This window comes from Carettochelys insculpta, chromosome 10, assembly GCF_033958435.1.
Source record: "Carettochelys insculpta isolate YL-2023 chromosome 10, ASM3395843v1, whole genome shotgun sequence".
Classification (NCBI taxonomy): domain Eukaryota; kingdom Metazoa; phylum Chordata; order Testudines; family Carettochelyidae; genus Carettochelys; species Carettochelys insculpta.
In genome coordinates, this window is record NC_134146.1 from 24,227,301 (window position 1) to 24,252,671 (window position 25,371).

The window sequence follows — 25,371 nt, forward strand, 5'->3', positions numbered from 1 at the left end:
CATTTCGTTGCTTCACATGCACTAATCCATGTGCAAGTCCTGCAGCCAGGGCACCAGCCCCAAAGGTGCTTTTGGGGTCACTCTCAGTGAAGGACAGGAAGACAATGACCAGAAAGTTCAGCTCCAGCTGCAGCATGTCTGTATGGGGCCATTGCAATCCCAGGGGCAGCTCTGATTGCATGGCATGTAAGAACCGGCTTTATTACCCCCAAGTGCAGGTCAAGCACAGTGGGCACAGCAAGAGCTCTGCTGTCCCTTGCAGGGGAAGGCAAGCCCGCAGCAGAGGCAAGGAATGACTGTCCAGAGGGGTCCCTTTAAGTGTGTGTGTCCATAGGGCTCTGGCACTGGCTCCCAGAAGGAACTGGGGACCTGCAACTCTGGCTGACATGGTTTCAAGTGGCAGTTTTGGAAAGAGAGCAGCTGGGCCATCTGGCAGAGTGGATCACTCTTTTGACGCACCTTGGTGTCTGAATGTGCAAGATATCTTTCAACACAAACTTCAGCAGAAAAAAACCCAGCAGTCTAGACGCAGCCTCAATGATTTTTTTGGCAGCAAGAGAGGCATGCTAACAGAAGATCCAATATGTTCAAGTAAACCCTCAAAATGTGCAATTTGGGGTTGTGCTTAACTCGCATTAATGCAAGTTAAGCACAACTCAAAATCTTGCTCCCCCCTGCCCTGGTCAATCCTCTGCCCCGTGCAGCCCCAGTTCAAACCCCAGTCCCACCCCACATGGCCCCAGTCCAACACCCCCTGCCCCATTTCAACACCCAGGGCCCATATGCAGCTCCAGGTTCCCCCTACCCCAGTTCAAACCCCCTCCCCAGCCCTGATTCACCACCCCCATGCAGCTCCGGATCCAGCTCACCCCCACACACCCAGCCCTGGTTCAATGCCCCCGTGGCCCAGCTCACCACTCAAGCATGGCTCCAGCTCCCCTCCCCTCCTCTCTTCTGCCCCCACCCGCACACATGACACTCCAGTTCACCACCCCAGCCCTGGTTTAACCCCCTCCCCAGCCCTGGATCTCTCTCGCTCTCGCTCTTGCTCTCACACACACACACACACACACACACACACACACACGTACGTACATACGTACATACGTACGTACGTGTGTGTGGCCCCAGCTGACCACCCAAGCACAGCTCCAGCTCATCACCCCGCACCCTGGTTCAACTCCACCCTTCTGACCTGGGTTAACCCCCCCCGACCCCCCCATGGCCCCAGCTCTACTTCACTCCACCCACTCCCTCTACAGCCTCAAACCACCGTTGGGCTTAACTCTTTCCCATTGCCCTTCTCCCTAACCACAGGTCTTACCTCTTGAAAGGAGTTCCAGGTGCTCCTATTGCTTTCCTGGCTGCAGTACGTGTATTCCACAGGAAAAAAGCTACCCCCCACCCCGACTTACACAAAATTCGAATTATGCGAGGGTGCGTGGGAACAGAACCCTCACATAACTCGAGGGACTGCTGTAATACAAAATGCTTCGCAACAAAGACACAGTTGCTTTCTACAAGCTAGGAGCGGAAAGCAGCTTTTTCCAATTCTGTGGAGAGCCCCTTTCAGGTACTTCCTGGATGCTGAGTCTCTCCTGTCTGCTCTGTTGGTGTAATGAAGGTCACACACATTTACTCTTGATTTTGTTCCCTACAACTACCCTCCCAGTCTTTAGTGTAGCAAATGTACTGGAAACTGCAAATGGCCCTACATATCTGAATCTTATTACAGTTCTAGGTAGCCAAGTCCAGATCTTTACTAAAAAGGTCTCCTATCTTTAGCTAAAAAATTAGGATGTAAAGAAGAAAATATGTGTTGGAGATGAAAGCTGGTGGTGGGTGAGAACAGGAAGGGACAATATGCCAGTGGTCCAATGACTGGGGAAATTAACAGAGAAAGAAACAATACACAGTCTGGGAACAAAAAGTTGAAATTTATTTTTTTGCTTTTGGGGCCTTTTTTAAGGGAACAAATCAAAGTTCATAGCAATACTTTACATTATTTTTGTGCCTACAACCTTGATGTGCAAAATAAATTGTTCTTTTGAGAGTTGCTTTGAGAACCAGGCACTGGAATCTAACATTATTACAATCTGGGGCAGTCAGATTTATTATCTAAATAAAACAAATGGAAGCAACAAAAAGCAGTGAATGTACGAAACTAATGTTGACAATGATTTCTTTAGAATGTTTTTTTTTTATTTCCAATAAGACAGCTGAGTATCCTGGGGCTCAGACTTTTTGGTTCACAAATGTTGGCTCTTTTATTATATCATCATTCGCCACCAACAACTTATTGTAAAACCCTAAATAGACATCCATTAGGCTTCTTAGTTTGTTCACCTGTTTCTGCTAAGGATATTGGTCTAAAATTTTCCAAGACAGAGATTTCACTGTTACTACATTTGTTTCTTTTCATAGTGCCTTTTGAGTCTACCTACTTTTGTTTGCCAAGTTATAGGATCAGTCATGCTTCAAATTGGTTCTGTAATTCTTGACAATACAATGATCACCATGATGTCCTTTTGAACACACTCAGGACTGAATATTTATGGCTGATACACATTTTGGAGCTGGGCCAGGCAGAAAACTCTCAGAGTAGGAGATTGCCTACCATCTTATGATGGACATTTAATTGATTATTTGACCAATGGGTCCCATATCTATTGTGAAACAAGACAACCCTCTACTTGTCTGAGATCAAGCAAGACATTACTTCTTTTTTTGTCATTGCTTAATGTAGCTGGGAAATAGGTTTGTTATTTTCCTATGAAGAATGCACAGGAAGGAATATGCTAACAAGTGTCAGCTGCATCCATGAGTTTTGTGAAAGATTTGCTTAAAACTTTATACACCGGCTTCAGCGCATGTAAGATATTGGCTTTACTATGCTTATTCCTAGTTTGTACAGCTGGGGGCTTTAACCCATCCTCAACAGATGGTGAAAATAGATCGCTTAGTATGAATTTGCAGGCCTTATGTAAGATTTTAAAAAATGCTATTTTTACTGTTTCTTTCTGTGGCATCAATGACTGGTTTGGAAGAAAATCAATACCTTAAAATAATTGTGATTCAAATTCCCTGGACATTTTGAGGTAATTGTAAAATAATGAATTACACTCTATCAAACCATTTTTCACATCTGAGGCCTTTTCACACAAGTCACCATCTGGAAATTATCAAAATAACCAGGAACCAGAAAATGTAGAAACAGTACGGTTTGAGCCCCACACTCAAAAAGAGAATAACTCATTTGTTATTTATGTATTTCATCTTTTCAGGATGTTGTTTCTGTGTTGGTATTAGGTTGTTAGATAGAGTGGGTGAGGTAATATTTTGTATTCTCTTTTCAACCTACAGTAGTTGGTCCAATAAAACAGATTACTTCTTCGACCTTGTCTCTCTTATTTTTAAGAAATCATTAAACTTGTTGGAGGGAGAACTTACATAAGACTGAAAAAGGGTCCAGACAATAGAGTTTTCCCATTCTTGGTCAACCCCTGATGTTAGTTTACATGTTAGACACAAATACAGCTGTCCCAGTCTCTGAAGTGACTTATGTGGGACACAGCCATCCCTGGCAAAGGCAACTTGAAGTAGATATAAGGTTCTCCTTTCCAGGGCTTCCCTGGGAAGGATAAAAATTAGGAGTGTCCATGAGCCATCAGACCATATGTGGCCTAAAACCCTGCTGTTTCTTTCACTTTAATGATTGTCTCTTTGATGACATTCTTGGGGAGGCCATGCAATGGAGGGATTTGTGGGCTGAGCTAGGTGCCCCTATCTGTCTAGTATGGACCAGTCTTGGATAATTGATGGGCTCTGTGTGGCAAAACAATCAAGCAATCAGGGGCTTAAGTCTCCTGGCTGGAGAAGCAGAGCAAATGAAGTCCACAGAATTAGTCCTCTCAGCAGTCATATGGCCCTGCACCCTACAGCCTAAGGCAGGGAGATGCCTGGGAAATTAGCCCTCTGTACAGGGCAAAATTATTAATCTGTCTATGGCCCCTGGGCAGGGCTAAAACAAACAGTCTGGAGGCCTTACTTCCCCCTGGGCTGGGAAGAAGAAGGGCCAGCAGGTTCCTCAGTAGGCAGCAGCCTGGCTTTCCCAGAAGTCTCCACAGTTGCTGAGTTGCCAGGAGCATAGTTTGGGCTTTCGGGTTTTGCCACCAGAAGTGTCACAGGAACCAGCAGGGTATGTCCTGCCTCCACCATCCCCTGACCCAGCTGAGCTGGGCTTCCTCTTTTTATCTGTACTCTCCACCTGGAGCATGTGTAGTAATGAAGAGGGGACATGGCCTCCTGGGCTCACAGTTACTGGTCCTCTGCAAGTAGTGCATTACAGGGTTGATATACCTCACCACAGACCAAATTAAATTCAGTGGAAGCCATGAGTAAGGTTCCCCTTGATTTCAGGAAAGATTGTTCAAGGACTGAGAAAAAGTAGAAAAGTAGAAACTCTCCATTGGTCACTGCAAGAGTCGAGCTGAGCTCTCATTGTCTGGCAGGAGGAGACTTAAGAGCCAAGTGCTCTTTTCAGTTGCACTGGTGCAAGGCCATGCACCACAATCTGGGATTCAAACTCAGGTCTTCCTCTTGGCTGCATTTCATAACATATATTGCCCTTCTCCTCTACATATTTAAATTGCTTTACAGTTGAGGAAACTGAGGCAAAGAGGGATTAAACAACTTGGTTCAGGTCCAAGAGCAGCCTACAGAGTGAGAGCCAGAAAGAGACTAATCACAGTAGAGTTCATACAAGACTTAGTTATTCAGGTTGAACCTCCTTAGTCTGCCACCCTCACTACCTGACTGGTGCCGAACCACAGAATTTGCTGGACTGTGGGAGGTCAATATTGTCTAGCAGCATTACCAACACTTCCACAGCTTACTGGGTTCTTAGAAGACATTTAGGGGTAAATTAGAGTTAAATAAAAGTACAGAACAGTGAGAGCTAGAAGTGGTGGCTGTAAACAAACTTTACAGGATGACAGGAAACTTGGCCACACCAACAAAAACTGGACAGCTAGTTAACTAAAATCATGCTGGACCATAAAGTGCAGGACTAAAGTGGTTCAACCTGTAGTGAACATACAGGCCACTCTATAATAAGGATACCCAGTTCAAATAGTATCTGTAATTCCCCCTGAGGCTGTAGTTCTCAGATTAAGCACAGCCTGTTTTGCTAAATGTCACCAAAGCGCCAGCCTGAACCAAGCAATCATAGATGGTATTGCTCACTGTGTATACAGCCAACTCACAGAGTCATCTGGAAAAAGAATGTAATTGTTAAAGAAATCCTGGCAGACATGAAGTACTGCTACAGTGCTATATATTTTTACTTTGAAGTTCACACAATAGCTGTAGTTATTGCAGCAAAATTTCCAACAAAATGGTGAAAAATGTTGTGTCCATTAGAGGATACATTCCACTGTAATGGAAGGGAAAAAAGCACAGCTTTTCAAAATGGTTTTAGACTTATTGGGATTGATTTATTTTAAAAGCACACACATATTACATTACCCCCCCACCCTCTCTCTCTATGTATATACATATCTATATATATCTATATATAAAGTGTATATGTATATATGACTGTGGCTTCTATAGCTTGATGACTGTAGAATTAAATAACACATCATATTTCTTAATATGGGTTTGCTCATTAACATGATCTATTTACTACTACCATATTCATCAAAAATTCAGTGCCAACCATTTCCAAATTGATTTCCTATACAGATAGGATGGTTGAAGAGCAAATAATTGAAACAGACATTAACAAAGACAGCTTTATTATGAGTAACTGACATCAGTATTACCTCTGATAGTTAGTGTAAATTACTATTTTCCAGCTGTCAGATTTCTTTTAGTAGGATACTTTTAAAATAAAATGTGAAATACCAAATCAGTTACAGTTGGTCAAACTGCTCAAAAAGTTATCTTTATTCTGATGCTATTTTTAATTTGCCCTTTTAAAAAAAAGAGTGAAGATTTTAATACTGTATATGTACACACACAATGCTCTGCTTAAGAAATTATCTCAATGTTCTGTAAATTTTTAACATTGCCCTTTATAAATGTTTCAGGGGCTATAGAAATGAGACAGGCCTATAAGAAGTTTAATGGGTCCCTGTTTAGCCATTTGTAATGGGGATTTAACTGCTTTGTTTGTGAGCTTCAGCCAAGAAAACAGATTACCTTCATCAAGTGCTAATGCTCCAGAGTCAATCTAAACTCTGTTCAGTTATGGAAAGGTACCATGGGATGTCAATAAGAACTATAAACACTAATCCAGCAAACCTGTCAGCTGCTGTATAAAAATTATTTCTAAATCCAAGCTTCAAGTCCAACTGTATTCATCCTAATCCAAGGCATAAAAATATGGTGCATCATTAGGGACACATCTCAAAATTCAAAATAGTCTGCTCATAATAATTGAAACTGTTGCATTGAAAGGAATGATTTCTGTATATCAGCAAGCCAAGGGCATGTGATAAATATGAAAACAATAAAAGCCTTGAAGATAACAGCATCACAACACAACCAACCCCATCAAAATATGCTTGCTGAGGCACTAGCTGGCTCAGGGGCTTGGTAATGGAATTTAAGAGACTTTCCCATCCAATTCTCCATTTTGAACTCAATCCATGTCAGTAGTAACTGAAAATTATCACCATCTGACTATCTACTGGCCAATGTGAAACGAGTGGATGTTCTCAATCCATTTCTTCCTGGATAAATGTCTCAATTACAAATTCATCACCACTGCCAATACTTATTATCCAACAAGATCTTGGAACGTTTTGAAGATGTTTTTATTTCAAAAGGTGGAAAAAGCATCTGGGAGGAGTCTGTTCTAGATTTGATTTTGAAGGAAAGGGAGGAACTAGTTGAAAATTTGGAAGTGGAAGGCAGCTAGGTGAACCTGATCATGAAATTACTCAGTTTATTATTCTAAGGAATGGTGTCAAAGAAAGAGGTACAATAAAGACAATGGGTTTCAAGAAGGCAGATTTTAGCAAATTAAGCAAGTTCCCATGGGAAGCAAGTACAAGGGGAAAACAGTTCAAGACATGACAGTTTTTCAAAGGGACATTGTTAAAGGCAAGAGAAAATTACTCCACTATGTGGGAAGTACGACAAGAGATCGCAATGGCTTAACCAGAAGTTCTTCAAACTACCTGAAGCTCAAAATAGAGTCCCACAAAAAGTAGAAACTAGGTCACATTACAAAAGGATATCTATAAGCCTGTAGGCATAAAATTAGAAAGGTCAAGGCACAAAATGAGATTAAACTAAATAGAGACACAAAAGGTAACAAGAAAACATCTTACAAATACGTGAGAAGCAAGAATACAAGAAAGGACAAAATAGGTGCATTACCCAAGGTGGGAGAAAACAATAACAGAAAATGTGGAAATGGCAAAAGTGCTGACTTTTTTGTTTCAGTTTTCATCATAAAGTTAGTAGTGATTGAATGTCTAACACAGTGAATGCCAGTTAAGATGAGGTGGGATCTGAGGCTAAAATAGGGGCATAAATTAAAACATTACCTAGACAAGCTAAATGTCTTCACGTCACCAAGGCTTGATGAAATACATCCCAATATATTCAGGGAGATGACTGAGGAGATCTGCACCATTAACAATTGTCTTCAAAAAGTCATTGAATATGAGAGAAATTCCAGAGGATTGAGAAAGGGCAAATATAATGCCAATCTATAAACGAAAATAAAAATAACCAAGAGACCACTCACCTTAATTTCAATATACAGAAAGATACTGGAGCAAATTAAACAATTTGCAAACACCTACAATATAATAAATTGGTAAGTGATGGTTATCAGCATGGTTTCTTCTTGCATAAATTGTGTCAAATCAATCTACTAGCTTTCTTTGACAGGGTAACAAGCCATGTGGATTGAGAAGCATTAGGTGTGGTATATCTCGACTTTAGCAAGGCTTTTGACACTGTCTCATATGACCTTCTCATAAACAAACTAGTAAAATAAAAGCCAGATGGAGCTACTGTAAGGGGAGAGGGTACACAATTAGTTGGAAAACCATTTTCAGAGAATAGTTATAAGTAATGCACTGTGAAGTTGGAATTGCATATCACGTGGGATCCCTCATGGATCAGTTCTGAGACCAGCAGCAGTTCAATAGTTTCATCAGTGATTTAGATAATGGCTCAGAGAACACACTTAAAAGTCTGCAGAAAACAGAAAGCCAAGGCACTCACAGGTGCTTTGGGGCATAGGATTACAATTCAAAGTTACCTGGACAAACTGAAGAAATGATCTGAAGTAAAGAGGATGAAATTCAATATGGACAAATGCAAAGCGCTCCGCTTAAGAAGAAGTAATCAACTGCACACATGGAAAATGACTGTCTAGGAAGGAGTACTTTGGAATGGGATCTAGGGTTCATTGTGGACCACAAGTTAAATATGAGTGAACAGTGTACAAGGAATGTTGCAAGTAAGACACAAGAAGTAAGTCTCCCTACCTACTGGTCATTAACTAGGCAACAACTAGAGCATTGTGTCCAGTTCTGGGTGCCACATTTCAGGAAAGATGCTGAGAAATTGAATAAAGTCCAGAGGAAAGTGAAAAAAAAATATTAAAGGCCTAGAAAACATGACCTACAAGGGAAGATTGAAGAAAATGGGTTGGGTAGGTCTGTAGGGCTATGTCTACAAAGCAGCATTATTCCTGAATAAGCTATTCCAGACGAGGTATCCTAGAACAGCTTATTCTGAAACAGTGCATCTATACACAAAATGCATTCAAAATAGAGTGCTGCTATTTTGAAATAGAGTGTCCAGACACACTAGACCCTATTTCGAAATAGAACCTTTGGACACACTCTGTCTTATTTCAAAATAGGCTGTATTTCATGGTTACACAGCCCCTATTTGAAATACCTATTTCAAAATAAGAGTTATTCCTCATACAACGAGGTTTACCAATTTCAAAATAAGGAATCCAACTTCTTCCTGAGGCTGTTTCCTGAGGGGAGGAGCAGTTACATGCCATTAGTCCTAAGCAAGGCTCCCAATGCACAAGTCAATTTGAAGACCAAATTTCCATCCTTCCCTTAGAAATTGTCCCTCCAAGCTAAGCCTGATCCAGAAAAGCACGTAAGTATTTAACTGATTGTGCAAGTATTCCCTTCTATTTCAAAGGGATGGATTATAAGATTACAGTTAAGCACAGCCAAGACCTCTAAAGGTATTTGGGCATGGCTGTGCTCATTGTTACAGTGCCTAACTGATTTAGGGGCCTGTAGTGGGGCAGAATGGCTGCCCACTGACCCAGAAGGGGAGGAGCCCCTCAGGTATCCATTATATACTGAGTCTGACCCCTCCTAGTCACCTGATCAGAAGTCAGGATGTGGAGCCAGGACTAGAAAGGTCCAGCCTGAGGCCTCAGACTGAGCCCATCCTCCAGATTGGGCCACCTGGGCCCCTGCTGGTCCTGGCACCCTATGGACCTCAGTGAAATTTGCCGGACATGGAAGACCAGCCGGACCCCAGATGATCAACCTGAGTACCAGCCTCAGCCTGCACCCTGAGCCAGCCTGCGGCAGTAGAACCAACAGGCCATGCAGGCCTGGATTGGGCTGCCTGGACCTGAGCCAGATCTGGAACCCTGTGAGCCCTGAGAGACTGACGGACACATAGGTACGTGCTGGAGTGGGAGACTGGGAGCAGCCCCGGGGTAAGAGAGGGCCGTTAAAGGTCTGGGGAACAGCATGTTGTGATGTGCATTCCCCACTGACCCTTGCAGCTGATTGTGCTACTATGACCAGGGCCCCTGGGCCGGGGTGTGGTGGAGAGGGTGGGCCCAGGCCCCCCCACCACACGCCTGCCAGGTGGCAGTCTCTGCCCCCTCCACCAGCACAGGCAAAGTGTCTGTGCATGGCTTAGAATTGCATGAACTATGAATTGGGTTGGTTGCCCTGCCCTGAGCTAGGGCTGGGACTCTCCTCAGCGAGGAGATAACCTGCGTCTATTTGTTTTGTTGCCCCACTCTGCACCAGGGCCTAGTCTTGCCCCACCTTCCACCAGGGCTTGGGCTTTCATGGCTGTTTGCTGTCCCACCCTGAGCTAGGGCCTGGGCTTTCTAAGACTGTTTTGCTGTACCAGGGCCTGGGCTGTCTTGTTTGCTCTGTCGCCACCCCCCTGCACCAGGGCCTGGGCCTGCCCCAACTTACACCAGGGCTTGGGCTCTTTTGGTTCATTGCCACACCCTGAGCTAGGGCCTGGGTCTTTTGTGAACTGTGTTTGGTTTGCAGCCCCACCTTACACCAGGGCCCGGGCTCTCCTGAACTGTGTATACTTCCCTGTCCTGCATTAGGGCCTGGGCTCCATAGCGAACCTTTTGCTGCCCCATGCTAAGCTAGGACCTGGGCCATCAGCAAGACGTGAGCTAATTTCCCCAGATGAACTGTGTGTTTGCTACCACCTTGAGCTAGGGCTAGGCTTTCCTGACACTGCTGGTTTGTTGCCCCACCCTGAGCTAGGGCCCGGGCACACTGAGAGCATGTGTGCAGTGCCCTGACCTAGGGCTAGGCTGAGACTTTAGCTAGTTTCTGCAGTGCCTGCCTGAAGCGAAGCTGGGCTCCTGTATTGTTGTCTCTCAGCCACCTGAGGCAAGGTAGGCTAACAATTAGTGACTTGGGAGGATGATGTGGTACCAGTGGCAGTGGGATGGAGTGGCCGCCCACTGACCCGGAAAGGGAAGAACCTACAGGGCCTAAATTCCATGTAAGATGCCTAGATAACATTTTAAAATGAGTTTTGGCCTCTGAATCAGTTGGGCATTACCACACTCAGTGCAGCAAAAATCTAGACCCATATGGCTAAGTGCTGTGCAGAACTTAGCAATATCAGGCCCCTAATTAAGGAATTTTTCACAATTGTTGCATAAACAGGAAAAATCACTTTCCAGGGCTTTCAGTCTGGAACATTTTATGAGCACTAAAAAAGTTTGACATAAGGAGTCTTTGAGTTGTTTTTTTTTCCTGATTTTCATCTCCTTTCGCCTCAGCATTTATTTGATAGGTTTTTTAATGGCGTTCATATTTTTACACACTGGAACTGGGTTCTTACAAAGTTTGGCTCAATATGTGTATTGCTCCCCAGTCAAGTCCCCTAGTTAATACATACAATATGCCTGGGAGTAAATATTCTTCTCAAAGGTTTGTTAGATTATGAAGAAGGGTGTTCAATGGAAGAGAAAGTATAAGAATTACATATGACTGGCCTATAGAAAAATATAAACAGAACAGTATTTGCATAACAGTACATTAAGAGAATTTCTTTTATGTTTATTCAACAAATGTTCCCTAAAAGGTTTTCCTCCAAACCAGAAATTTAATTTTCTTGCTAATGTTATTCTCGGTGGTTATAAACTTAATTAGCATCTTAAGTTTCCCATTTATTTGCATTTGAGTTAAATGTAATCTGTTCTTAGTGTAACTTTTTGAAATCATAATATGGACTAAGGGGTAAGTTTGATTAGTGGAGCAGATACAGTAGCAAGTAATCATAGCAATGAGATGTTAATTGGTGTCTGGGTGGTTCTATTCATAGCAACAATAGGCCATAATAACACTCAATGTCCTCTACAGCTCAACTATATTTTGCTGTGGCATTTATCATACTGACAATTATATTATACTTGAATTTCCTGCCTGTCTTCCCAATAGAAAGGTACATAAAATGAATCAGGCACCTGTGATGTTGTGAGGCACATTTCTTGGAAGTAATATACTGTAATTTACCATAACTCCTGTTTGTTTATGGAAGCCAATGGACAGAAATATAACAGATTTTGCTGTACACCACAAAGGGCTAAACTGTGAGCCTTGTGCTTGCATCCCAGCGAAGTCCATGGGATTAGTTTCAAGAATGGGATGAGCAGGATTTAGCCCAAAGTCTAAAGAAACATGAAGAAATCAGAGGGTTTAACAAGAGGTTTGTTCAGCCTGATCTGTTTTTATGTTGTATACTTTTTTAACCTGCCATCCCTTTGTATTTTACCATCTCATCAGGCTGAGACAGTCTTAATGATATTTTTAAAGAAGCTCAACCCCTAATCTGGGTCCTTAATGCTACTGAAATACAAATAAAATAATATTTTGCATCCTTGCATCATAGCTCAGAATTAGAACCAATACAGAGCTGCGCCATGCATTATGAATCTGGATGAAGCCTATTACTATGCCACCCTCTGCCTGTCTGTTTTTGTGAGTCAGGCATAAATAGTGCCACCAGTGCTGCAAGGGAGGGAGATGCCTTGTAGCCACTCTCTTGCAGCCATTCTCTTGCACACGTATATAGGGCTGGGGACATCCTGTCCATAATTAGTATATGTGATTGGACAAATATTCTAGGCCAAGGGTAGGGTCGCCAGCTGGGCAGCTCTGAGCCGCATATGGCTCTTAAACAAGCCATTTGTGGCTCTGCCACTGCTTTCTCCTCTGGCTTCCAGTCCCTACCCTGCCTCGCTGAAATGAAACAATTTAATTTGCTTAACAGCCAGCAGGAGGGATCCAGCTGTTAAACCTATTAAATTGAGTCCCATTTCAGTGCGGCAGGGCAGGGAACTGCTTGTGCTGCAGGTCGGGGAAGGGAATGGGAGGGCTGGGGGGAGCCATGCAGAGCAGGAGGAGGATGCAGCAGCCCAGTGAAGGAGCAGTGGCAGGTGACGGCAGCAGCATGCAGCACTTGTTTGAGGTACGTGAGGGGGGTTGGGGGGACATAGGGGTTTAAGCTGGGGGGGGGGCGTAAAGGTACATTTTTCTCAGGAGGTGTGCTCTCCTTGTTCCCCAGTTCTCAATTGCCTTGGGTCACATAGTCTTCCTGAATTGTCCAAATGGATCACCATCTCGAAAAGGTTGGGAACCGCTGCTCTAGTTGTCAGTTTGGAAGAATGAGTGCAGGGGATGGGAGGCAAAAGAGTTTCCGGCCCCAGTTCTGTTGTGTGGCTTTGTACAAGTCCTTTCAAAATTCCCATGCAGCCCGGGTTCCTCTATCTGTAAAATGAGCTTAAAATAATTGTTCGCCATACTTGGAGCTTCTTCCCAAAATACTCTGTGCTTTCACTGGGTCCTCCAAGGCTTTTAGATTTTGAAAAGCCCAGAATGCCAGTCTCATCTTTGGACTGCGATCCCTTTGTTCTAGCAACTTTACAAGAAACTTACGAAGACTTGGTCTTGTCCCAAAGACCTTACAGGCTAAGAAACAATCCATGCTCAAAGTCCTAATTGTAATCTTGACATTTATTGAATTTATAGCATTTAATGCACAAGCGAAGGTGAGTTTATTGGTATGTGGTGTTATGGATGCTCCTTTATTTTGACTTTGATATCTTATGTATGGGAATTACATTAGCTGCCTTCAATCTAGTCCTCTTCTAATTAGTCTAACAAAGCAAGTGATGCTTCTTTCTTAGGCAATGGGATGACTGGGCTTAGCCATACATAGCTGATAAGGGAAAGGTGGATGCATCAATAAAGCAGCATTAATTGGGGTGATAAAGATCAGCCTGGATAGGATTTACAACACAGAGAAGGATGAGTTGTGAAAACGATGACAAAGGCAGGATTGAAAATAATGAATGATATTGAAATGAGAGAGGAAAAGCGTAAGACAGGACAGACAACAAAAATTTTACACGTACAGAGATTTAAAACCAAAACATCCTGTATCTGCTTCTCACAGCACTTCGAATGAAGAAGGATATAACCAACAAACAGAGCATTCAAATGGCATATGCAAAGTACACAGCTGGGTAGGGCACCACTACATTTGGGGTACTTCTTTGCCCCCTTTTTGCTGCTCCTGTGTATGCCTAGCACAGCCAAAAGACAATGCTGCCTGAAGCAGCCCCAGTCCTCTGGCCTCCACTCCGCCCTGCCTTCTGGCCCAATCCTCCCGGCCGTCTGCCCCACTCCCCCTCTACCTCCCAGCCCAATCTCCCAGCCCCTTAGTCCTCTCACGCAACTCTCAGCCCTGTGGCCCAATCCCCCAGTCCCTCCATATTCCCCGCTTTGCCTCCCGGTCCCAGCAGCCAAACCCTCGGGCCCCCATTCCCTGCTCTGACCACCCTCCTCTAATGGTCCCAGTGTCATGGCACCCTGCTCTGCCTACCAGCTAGCATGTCCAGCAGGAGGCACTGCTCCCTCTTCCACCTGCTCACTGACCAGCCTCCCTGCTCTGCTCCTGTCCCCAAACCATTGAGCACAGCTCCCCTATTGGGTGTGATGGGTACAGATGCTTGGGCTGTGTAGTGCACCTGAAGACATAAGAATGGCCCTGCAGAAAATTCGCAACCTGAGCCCAAAGATTTCCCCTGGCTGTCAAAAAGTCTAGTCATCTTATCCTCACAGAGCATCTTTCTTCTCAAACCAAACTACACCTTCACCTTTAAAAAACAACAACATACAATTGTTTCCACCATCCTGACTACAGTTTGGCTGCAATTTTCTGAGGAAGTTTTTTTTCATTAGAAAATGCTCATTGATTGAAATCAAACTTTTCACAGGAACATATCAGGTTCATTCACTTTTCTTGAATAAGATTTCTCAGGTGAAAAACCAGTGAAGGCAGTGGGGGAGGGAGAGTGAGAGACCTGTCTGATTCAGAGCAGTGATTGGAATGTCTCTCCCTCTTATTTTGGTGAGTAAAATTCATGTGTCTTACATTCATCCCAACGGAGAACCTGACACATTTTGAAAATATTAAAATTTTCACAGAGTAGGAAAATTTCATCCTGCTCATGTGTAATCCTGACCCATAAAATAAAATTCCACTTTTATTCATAAACAGGGAGAAAAATACAGTCCCCCATAGCTGCAGCCACGCATGTTCCAAAAGAGTGTCATTCAAACTATCTTTCTGGAATCTTTAACACACAACAATTCTGACCCGTGCTAGTTTACTTCTTCAGGAAACTGCCAGAGAATGAACAACTCTTGCATGTAAAACAGGTTCCTCATACCCTGAAATTGATTAACTAAAATAATTACAATCAATTAACAACCTTCCAAGGGTTGCTACAATCCAAAGACAGAACAAAATCAAGCAGGTGACCTTTAGCATTAAATATGCCAGAAAATTTACATATTAAGTTAATACAAAAAGAGTCAGGGACAGATCCTAATTTGATACAAATTAAATGATGAATCACAGCTGTACTGGAAACAAATATAGAAACAATAGAAGTTAACTGTATGAAAGAGAATAGCATGCAAACCACAGCAGATTCAAATGTTATCAGGAATATTTGTGAGCAGATTTCCTTCATTTTAAATTATTCTATGACCCTACTCTGGATTATTTTACAAATTTAATTTTATTACTTGTTCCCATACATTTCAAAACAGGGCTGTTCTGGATCATTTTGACTGGTCACCAGAGTTTAAGAGGACTGTTGCTCTTCCCTGATGACCTTTTTCTATCTAGTATGTGTAGTTATGGACTCCAGCTGTGGTTCCAGACATGAAAAATTCAGGATCTCTCTGCCCTATTGAATTAAGAGTATCCCATCCTATACACGCGATAGCAAGTTCTTTATAGCATTTTCTGGCCTGGAGTTTGCCCTCAGAGCCATCATACTCAGAAGGTGTGTGTGCAGGTAGAGGGTGTGGAAAGATGCTTGGTTTGTTTCATTGTTTTTTGTGCCTAGGGAGTAATGTCCTCCTGCTGGATTAGTATCTTTATTGCAGTGTGTATTGACCGCCATTCCTGGTCATTGAATGGATAGGAGGAAGGGAGTCTAACTGCCTAGGGCTATGGCTACACTAACACCATCTGTCGAGAGAAGTCACTGTCAGAAGAGACCTTCCAACTAAACTTTTGTTGGCAGAATGCAGCCACACACAAAAGTGGATTGAAAAAGCAATCTGCTTGGTTGACCGAGGGCATTCAGATTCTGTCGACAAAAGCATTATGCCTAGTGGCACAGAGGCAGGACACTGTTGATGAAAGTGCTCAGTTTTATTGATACTGTCGATAAAATGCATTTTGTGTGTGGACACTCCATGAGTTTCGTCAAGAAAACCCTCTAGTGCAGCCATAGGCTAAGATGAAGAAACTGGCCTTCAACACTAACATTTATATCCTTGAATTATGCAAGGCTCACTCCCAAGTGGAAACCAGCACAGCTTTATAATATACCACTTCAGCCAGCATCAGATGACAAGGGGCTACTGCAAGGAAATATCAGGCCAGTTTGATCAGTATTATAGAAAAAGCAGCTAGTATTTGAATCTGCAACCTTCAATGTTAAAACTACATTTTGGTACTTATACACCCATCTTCTCTACTGTTGAGATGCTAGATAAACTACCTCCTGTGACCAAGGTTCCCTCTAATTTTTTTCACCCATGGGTGGAAAAAAATTTGTTATGCGCACCAAGGCATATATACATGTGCACCACTAGTGGAAAGCCATGCTGCTGGCTGTGGGCACTCTACTGATTAGCTGGACGGCACCTGAATCTCACCTGGGCGGCTGCCCAAGCACTCTTTATGATGAACGCTGCCTGTGATTTACCACTCCCATTCAACAGAGAGCAAACTGAAAAGACAGAGTCAATAAGTGATTTTCTAGGTCAGACAGGAAGTCTGTGGCTAAATGGGGCCTTTACCTAGGTCTCCCTGGGCTGCAGCCAGTGTCACACTGAGTATTCTGTCTTTCCTCTGCTGTTTGTGCAACAGACCAAGCCCCTTGTTTTGCTGAAATGAGATGTAAGTCCAGTGGCTAGAAGCAGTAATAAAATGTATACATCTCTCACGTACAGCAGTCATGAGAGAAAGATTGAGAACCACATGGTCATGTAGTGAATTTGCTGTGGAGTGTATCATAATATTCTTGTGGAAGCGTTACTACAATGTTTGCACTGTGTCAGTTTGAAAACAGTCACAATTCTGAGAGCCCTTATGTTACAGAAGCTGCACTCTGGCATGTGTACAACACTTTCTTGTCCTCTTTACCATCAGAATGATGCAAGGCATATCCCTGTGATAGCAGCAGTTGGTTTATTATCTGATAAGCACATTAGGTCAAAATGTACAGGGCACAGAATGGCTTCAGATCTGACATCCATTTTAGATTTACTGCTGGTCACAGCTACAATCCACAGAATAGAGAGTGATTTGTGCAGCAAAGACAGGAAACCTGGACTAGCTACAGGTTAGGAGGCTGAACCCACTGTTCATTCAATGGGGTTGGTGGACCAGGCCAACAACAGGAGCAGCGAATAGGGGGAAAGTGAGTGACTGGAGGCAATCCAGTTTCTTGGTTCTTCCATGAGAAAAATTGCAAAGAAACATTGGTGTCCCGAAATAGAAACCACATGGCCAAACAACATGGTTGAAATAGCAGAGCTATTTCAAGTGCGGTGTTTCGTTCCTGGTAACCCAAGTCATAGGAGGGTTACAGGGAAGTTCACAATAAGCACTTATTTCATACTCCGATGCAGTGTAACGTAACTTATTTCAAGCTCGAGTTACAATGTAGCCCTAGCCCATCTAGGCATGTATATGTGGATCAAGAGCCCAAAAGCATTTTTGGAGGAAAGTCATGAATCATAAATTATAAATCATCCTACACAAAACACTTTGAACACTTTCAGTATGTTGTATCCTCTTTCACCATGTCATATTGCAGTGAATGCATCAGAAAATTTGAGGGTTCTTCTCTGAAGATATTGTTTAAAGTGAGGAAAACCCCAAACATATCCGTGCAGTAGTTTGAATGACTTATGGTATTATAGTTTTATTTTGCTGGGGGTTTTGTGTTATAAAGATGTCAGGCATAAGAACTGAATATTTTCATAATAAATGGACATTGGCACTTTTTCTCATTGTCCACCTCTATAGTGTCTTCACTAAACTGCAGGACCCAATCCTGCAGACATGCAGGATTAGTCCCAGTTATTCAGGATGCATTATTCATGCTGTTGCGTGTCTGCCACCATTTTAAATGACCAGTTGCAGTTAGTCAGCACTCAGCTGGGCTCTGATAGAATTATCTGTCATTTCTACATTCTTTCACACAATATTTAGAATCCTTAGAATAAACTGCTCTGTTCTGCTTGCTGATTAATTCCGCTAACAGTTGTTCTATGTAAAAATCCTTGTTTGGATTTCCTGCATGAAAGCACACTCCATTTGGGGAGTGAAATACAATCTTCTACAATTGGGGACAATGAACAGAAATACGCACCTTCAGCCATATTTTAAAATAAATTTATTTTGCTAGTGATTTCTCCTTCAAGTGAACAGATCCTTATGTTTTGGGATTCATCTCTTCCTTGACACAGCTGCATAACTCTCATTTGTATCAGTGGGAGTTCTCGCTTAGCTGAAGACTATATTATGCAAACTTTTCCTCACATTAATAATCCTTATTTATATAAGTTTTCCTATGGGAATCATTGACAGTACTTGTGTGAGGACTAACATGAGTACTGTTTGCAAGTTCATGATCCTGCTTGAACAGAGCTGTTGGCCCTTTAACAAACGGCCAGATCACTTTTTGAGGCTATGGCAATTGTGTAGCTAGAATTGATGTATCTGCAATCGACTAACTGGGCCATCCCCACTGTCGACAGGAGAGTCACAGGAAGAAGGTCGACAGGAGAGTTTCTCCCATAGCCTTCCCTTACTCATCACATCTCACGAGGAGCACAGGGGTTGATGCCAGCCCGATAGGTTGATTTTGCACTGCCCTGCCAGACATGTGAAATCCAACCCAGAAGTTTGACCCTGAGTGGGTCAATCTTCCAGGGTAGTGTAGACATAGCCTATGTCATGAGCATTGAGTTGTTCCAAAGTAGGGTCCACAGTTTAAGACCCTTACAGGGACAGGTTAGTACCTTACTCAGTAAATACTAACTTGTAAGCCTTTGGAATATGCAATGAGACATGGAATATAGCGTGTGAAGAAAGGTATCAGCTGAGCCCAAAGGAAACACAAGGCATGATGGGAGATACTTTGATATAAAACTGGAACAACACAGTAGTGAATTTGCCCAGATTCCTTAAAGTTGATTGTGTGCTGGAGTTGCAACAATAAAGTTCAAAAAATAGAAATAATTATGATTTCACAAAGATAGAAATTATTCTTTTTAAGAAACACCACATTATCCTTTATTTCCCTCTTTTGGAAAATGGTCTCATTGGATATAACAGTGATGCAGACAAGAGGATAAAATATTTTTCATATTCTGCTTTCCTGTTACTTCCACTTTTGCTGATTGCTGACACTCAAACCTCCCCTCTCCCCCGTTGATTTTGCAAACCTAAATCAAGAGCAAGTCCCAAAAGAGAGAAGCAATGATATGTGACCGTTCAACATGCCTGCTTGTCATTCGCTCCTCCATAGAATATTTTTAAAGCATTAAAAAAAAAAATCCGTTCCTAAGGACAGTAATCAATCCTGCTTAGCCGAGAAACTGGAGATCCCATGTTAGCTGTGCATGCTTGGCAAGTATCCACTTTCCCGCTTATAAGTTTAAGTAGAAACAGAACAAGGCAACAGCAGGCAGCCTCAGGCTGCAGAAACTTACCTTCTCTTTCAATACAAAATGTACAATTCATACTTAACACCTCCTCTAAATATGCCCAAACAAAACCAAGGGCCTTGTTTTGTCCATATTCACACTGTGCACGCCTTAGAATTTAGCATAATTTTTTAAAAAAGTAACATAGTTCTTCTCCAGAGGTCACATGATGTTGATATTCTGTTCTTTGCCATTTAGGACTTACAATCTTAAGAGGATTTGACTGTATGAAGGACCGCATGTCCCAGAGTCATAAATAAAAAAGATTTTAGTCATGGTGTTAATTAGGGGACAATGAGGAAGTGAGGAAATTGACACTTTTTCTTATTCTCCAACTTAAAAAAATACATATAGTAGCCCCATTCCTGCATATGTAGAATGCTGTCATGACAGGACTCATGCTCCAGAAGGGTTTTAGTTTGTATAAAACATGCATCTCTGCAAGCTACCCCAGTATCCTCCCAGCATAGAAAGCCTCCAGGATGGCTCTTGGACTCTACTGTCCTCATCTGGGTTGATGGAAACAAGCAAGGGTGTGGCTGGGACACAAGTTGAAGCAGAAAGGTTCCTGTGCTGATGATCCTCAGCTGCTACAACACCTTTAGATGGTCATTCCAGCCTGGGAAACACCATGCTCCTGTAACTTGTGCCAAAGGCTAAGCTGCTCCATTAGGCCTCAGATTCGAGCAATCATTAAGGACATCAGGCCAATGCTATTCAGCAATATGAGAGGAGACTCAGACCCACTATCTGTCATTTCTGAGCTCACTACAGATATTAAAAAGGAAATCTTGAGCTCAAAAGGGGCCAAAATCTTCTGGGAGCTATAGCTGTACAACTATACTGATTTCAATGAAGCACGACATAGAGCAACACTTATAGAAAAGCCCTAAAGGAGTAGTAGAAAGAATTTTGGTAGCATCCTATTGACATTAATAATGGCCCATAATAGTTACTTTAAAGCTCTGAAGAACTTGATAGAAAATATCTGTCTATGGGGTTTTTCTTTTGTTTTTATTTTCTTGTAGAATTCTATAGAAATTATATAAACCTCCATTAAAAATCTATAGGAAGGTTGAAAACTTTCATGAAGAACATAGTTTTCTATTAATTTCTCCAGGACTTTCTGCCAAGAAAAAACTAGTCTTAGATGTTTTCAGTATTCTTTCAAAATGATTCTTGAATTAGCTGTAAAGCAAAGTGCTGATTTTTCCAGGCTTCAGATTTGAAATGGCTTTTACTGAAATGTGCAAAAGTCTCTGAATTATTGTAGGAGTTATATTTTAATATCTGTGCCCAGAGGTTTCAGCAGTGTTAGTGGGAGCTGCATGATTACAGCTCCATTCAGAAAGTTTCCCTTTCCTCTTCCTTGCTTCACATTCGTACCTGGCATTACAGACTATTCCACTACAACTTGATATCGCAATTCAGCATTAATCAGCAGTATACAGAAAATGGAAAAGCTATTCGCCTCTGCAACATCTGAAAAGTTCCAGTTCAATTCAGGTAAGTATGCACACTTTCATTGAGCATGTCTGATCCAAAGCTCCTGAACTTTTGATCCTGTGTGCCAAGATTTTCCAATGCCAAGGAGCTCAAAATTGTAAGGAAGCCCAATACAATTAAACATTTTAAAAGACAATTTATTAGGATGTAGTAAAGGGACAATTGTTCCTATAACATTTTACTACAGTATTTTATAGTAATGTCCCCAGAACTGCAGCTAATAAAGTGATACCACAGCATTTTGGATTATTACATTTATTGTTTTGACATGGTTGTCTCCTGCTGATACTTATCTGCTGGAATGAAGAAAGGAGCATCTGGCCACCTTCTGAAGACCACCTTTGGTGACAGAGAGAGAGAAGTGGGCCAACCTGCAGTCCTTGAACAGAAGGCTGGAGGTAAGCAGTGGGGGTTGGAGTCGAGGGACTTTATAAAACCTTCAGAATATTTTAATTCAAATTATGTTTAAAAAGTTAGGCAAAGGTTCAGCCTGGTTCTTGTCATATCCAAACCAATTCATGTACTATTAGTGCCAGAGGTCATCTTAAAATAGATTTTTTTTAAGAAGTTGAGTTTTGAGTGTGTCAAATTTTTAAAGGTGTCCTTTGAAAAGTGTGTGTGTGTGTGTGTGTGTGTAAAACCATAATATTAATCACAAAAGGTATATATGGTGGAGTATACTACTAAGTATACAGTTCTGATGACATCATTCAGTTGAACTGATTAGACTTTATAATGCCTAATCTGGGCAGAAAAACAAACACACTGCGTTTTGTGGGGGGCATGATAGGGTTTGATTCATACATCTACATTCACTTCCATTGAAGTGAACATAAAACTCATAAGTGTTTATATATGGTCCATATAAAAGGACTAAGAATTTGTTTACTAATTGGACAAGTTAAATACTGTTAGTATAAATTACATATTAACACAGTGATCCATTCCCAGAGAAAGCTCTGGGATGTTCATCAACCAAACAATTAGTTCATGAAATTCTTAGAAAATGTTTCATTCCTAAATATAAATGGACAATTTGTTCCAAACCTTTGTTTGTTTCTCTATAACTATATGTTAGTGTGTGTGAATAAACTGGATACCAAAAAGAAATGCTTCATGCCAATGAACAGCCCTTGCATTACACACTGTAATTACTTAAATGAATTCCTGTTTTCTACTATATTGTCTGTTGTGTTCCCCAATTTAAGAATCTTTAGTTTGCAATATCCAAAAGCTTTAACATCACAATGCTATAAGATATTGTGCAACTATATAAATATAACTATAAAATTCTAAGCAGCTCAGATTTTTTTTCATAATTAGTCTCCTTCAATGAGATATTATCTTACCATCTATTAAGATCTTTCCTTGAGGTGGGAATTATTGGGCTTTTTTGTTGTTGTTGTTGTAGTAACCTTCTTTGTTGTTTTTACACATAAAACTGTCTGATTCTGAAATGAAGCTATTTAATCCCTTGTCATCACATGGCGATAAAAATTGCTGGCAGACAGAAGTTAGCAATGGTTGCTTCACAGGCCCCACAGCTATCCCTGGTAACAGATTTTCAAAGCAGTTCAAAGAGTCCAGTTTCCATCTGTGTTTGGTGAAGGGTGCAAAAACCTTGGGGCCATCTGAAAACTCTGCTTCATCTCTAACACTTGGAATAACAAAGGTGTTATTTTTCAAAGCCACATTCTCCCCTCCTGGGGTGGCTCTGCAGATACAGTTCAGGGAAGGTGGAAAACTTCAGAGTAGATATTCTCCTTCTAGACTTTGCCTCCTTCAGGGAGTTCTTTTGAGGATGTCACAATGGTGGCCTATATAACATGGGTTACTGACAGCAGAGGCCAACAGTTAATGAACCCTATAGACAAATTCTTTCCTCAGATTTCTGCACAAAAAATCTGCAGAAAAACAGCACCCAGGTTATTTCCAAGCCAAGGAGTGTTATTTAATCAAAAGAAAGCAGAGGGTGCTCTATACCCATAGTACAAGCGACAAGGAACACATGCTATGTACATCTCCATTTCATTTTGCTGCGCCAGGATCACTAAATGCCACATTATGAAAACTATAACTTAAAGATGGCTGCATTGCTTTATTCTTAGTAAGTTTCTAGTTGCTAATATTTGCCTGACCTTTGCGCGTAAAGAAAATCTTTAACATTTTTATATCGGTATCATTTTTTATTTTATTCTTTGTACATAGAGCATATTTTTAAACAGGAGGCTAACATATGGAAACTGATCAATAGCATAAAGCAATAATCCATATTTTTATTTATTCATATGGCACCAACCATATGTCAGGTGCTTCACAGATTCTTAATGTACCATCAATGCACTTAGATATTTACCATCTGTTACTCTATTTCTTATATCCCATATTTATCACACAAATGTGTGACCTCTACTATATTGGGAAAATGTAGTGGAGAAATAGTCAGCAAGAAAATACTGGTTAATCTTAATCATAAACATAACAACAGAAGGTTCTTACTAAAACATGGAAGTTGCTTAAGTAAGTCCAGTAATGAGGGTTTTTTCAGCTCTTATGCTCAGCTGAGAACAAGGCATGCATTATTTATGAGCATTTTTGTGTTGCACAAATATTGCAATGCATGTGCTGTACTTATACGTTTAGGTTTCTCCCAATGCACACTAAAGATCTGAACCAAATTCCATCTCAGTCCATTAGGAATCTTTGTATTTACTTATGTGGATTTTGGATCCGGCCTCAAGGGCTGGATTCTTCCCTGACTTATACAATAGGTAATTCCACAGGGGTCAATGGAGCTGCAGGGAGTGTAATGATATTTGATTAGTTAAAACCGATATTAGTAGACTTTGAGAAAAGTAATGTACTTGAGTGTTTGGGGTTTGGAAAATAGTTTAGACTGCTGTAATGTTCTAGAATTTATCAAACAGTCTTAAAATGCAGAAATATTTTGCAGACGGTAATCAAATATTTTCTTCTGACACAGGCTACTCAACAGTATCTACTTCACTGAAAATTTAAACAGTGTCTTAGAACTGTTAATCATATTTATAATCTCTGCTTCCCAGAATAGGGTCCAACAACAATGATCCTTTTCACATATTTTCTTTTTCTTCTGCCCATTCACCCCATTCTGGCTTGGATGTTCTCTGTTCTATTACAACAGTTTTACAGTGTGACTCTGCATTTCTGTCACAATAAAACAGGACGAAAAGCGATGTACGAGAATTCTGTTCCAAAGGCCCTGCCTCCCTTCCAGTGCTGGAGCTTGGGTTTGTGTGTGTGTGTGTGTGTGTGTGTGTGTGTGTGTGTGTGTGTGGAGGGGGGGGGGAAGTGATGGTACATTATCATTCTCCAGATATGGGGGAGCATGCCATCCTTTTCCATCATTTCCAATTGTCCACACACATCCATGTGAAGTGGAACATGGCATAACCGCTATATTCTCCACAAATCCAGAAGCCATTCTCTTTCTCTATATTTGAATGAAACTCCATCCCTAACTTTCTGCCAACAGGGCCCCCTGATTTGTTCATAGGCATTTCTCTTTCCATTCCTATAGTTCAGAGCTTTTCTGTGAGGGACAATATTTGCCATGGTTTACATTTTTTGCTACCCTTCTGTCATTAGCATGCTGAGCCAAGTTAGCGTTTAGCCTGGAGTCCTAAGCTATGATGCTTTCTTCTAAATTCTGTTTTGACCTCTGCTAGAAGGTTTCTTTATTACTATTTATAATTAAGGCTATGTTTTTGTCACAGGTATTTTTAGTAAAAGTCATGGACTGGTCAAGTCAAGCAGTCAAGAAAAATTCACAACTCATTCTTCTGCATAACCTGACAATCTTGTGAGGGGAGCATGGCCCAGGGGGTGCTGTGGGTGCTCAGGGGACAGGGGTGGCCTGGGGCAGCAGCCCAAGGGCACCACAAGTGATGTTAAGGTGGTGGGGCTGGAAGGGCAATGGGAGATGAGGGGTGGGGGTCAGTGCTTGCAGGCAGAGGTAGCATGCCGAATTGCCTGGCCATGCCTCCTCCTGAGAGCTGAGCCAGGGAGATGTCATTGCTTCTGGGGAGTGCCTACTGCAAGGTAGAGCACTGCCCAGAGCCTGCCTCACCCAGTCCCAGGCCCCAATCCCCTGCCCTCTCCCATACTCAAACTCCTGCTGGGGCAGGAGGATGGTCGCCTGAGGCTGCCCCAGCAGCAGCCAGTGTGACTGGCTCCAGGGCTGCCTGAGCCACTACAGAAGTCACAACGGTCATGAAAAGTCCCAAAATCTGTGACTTTT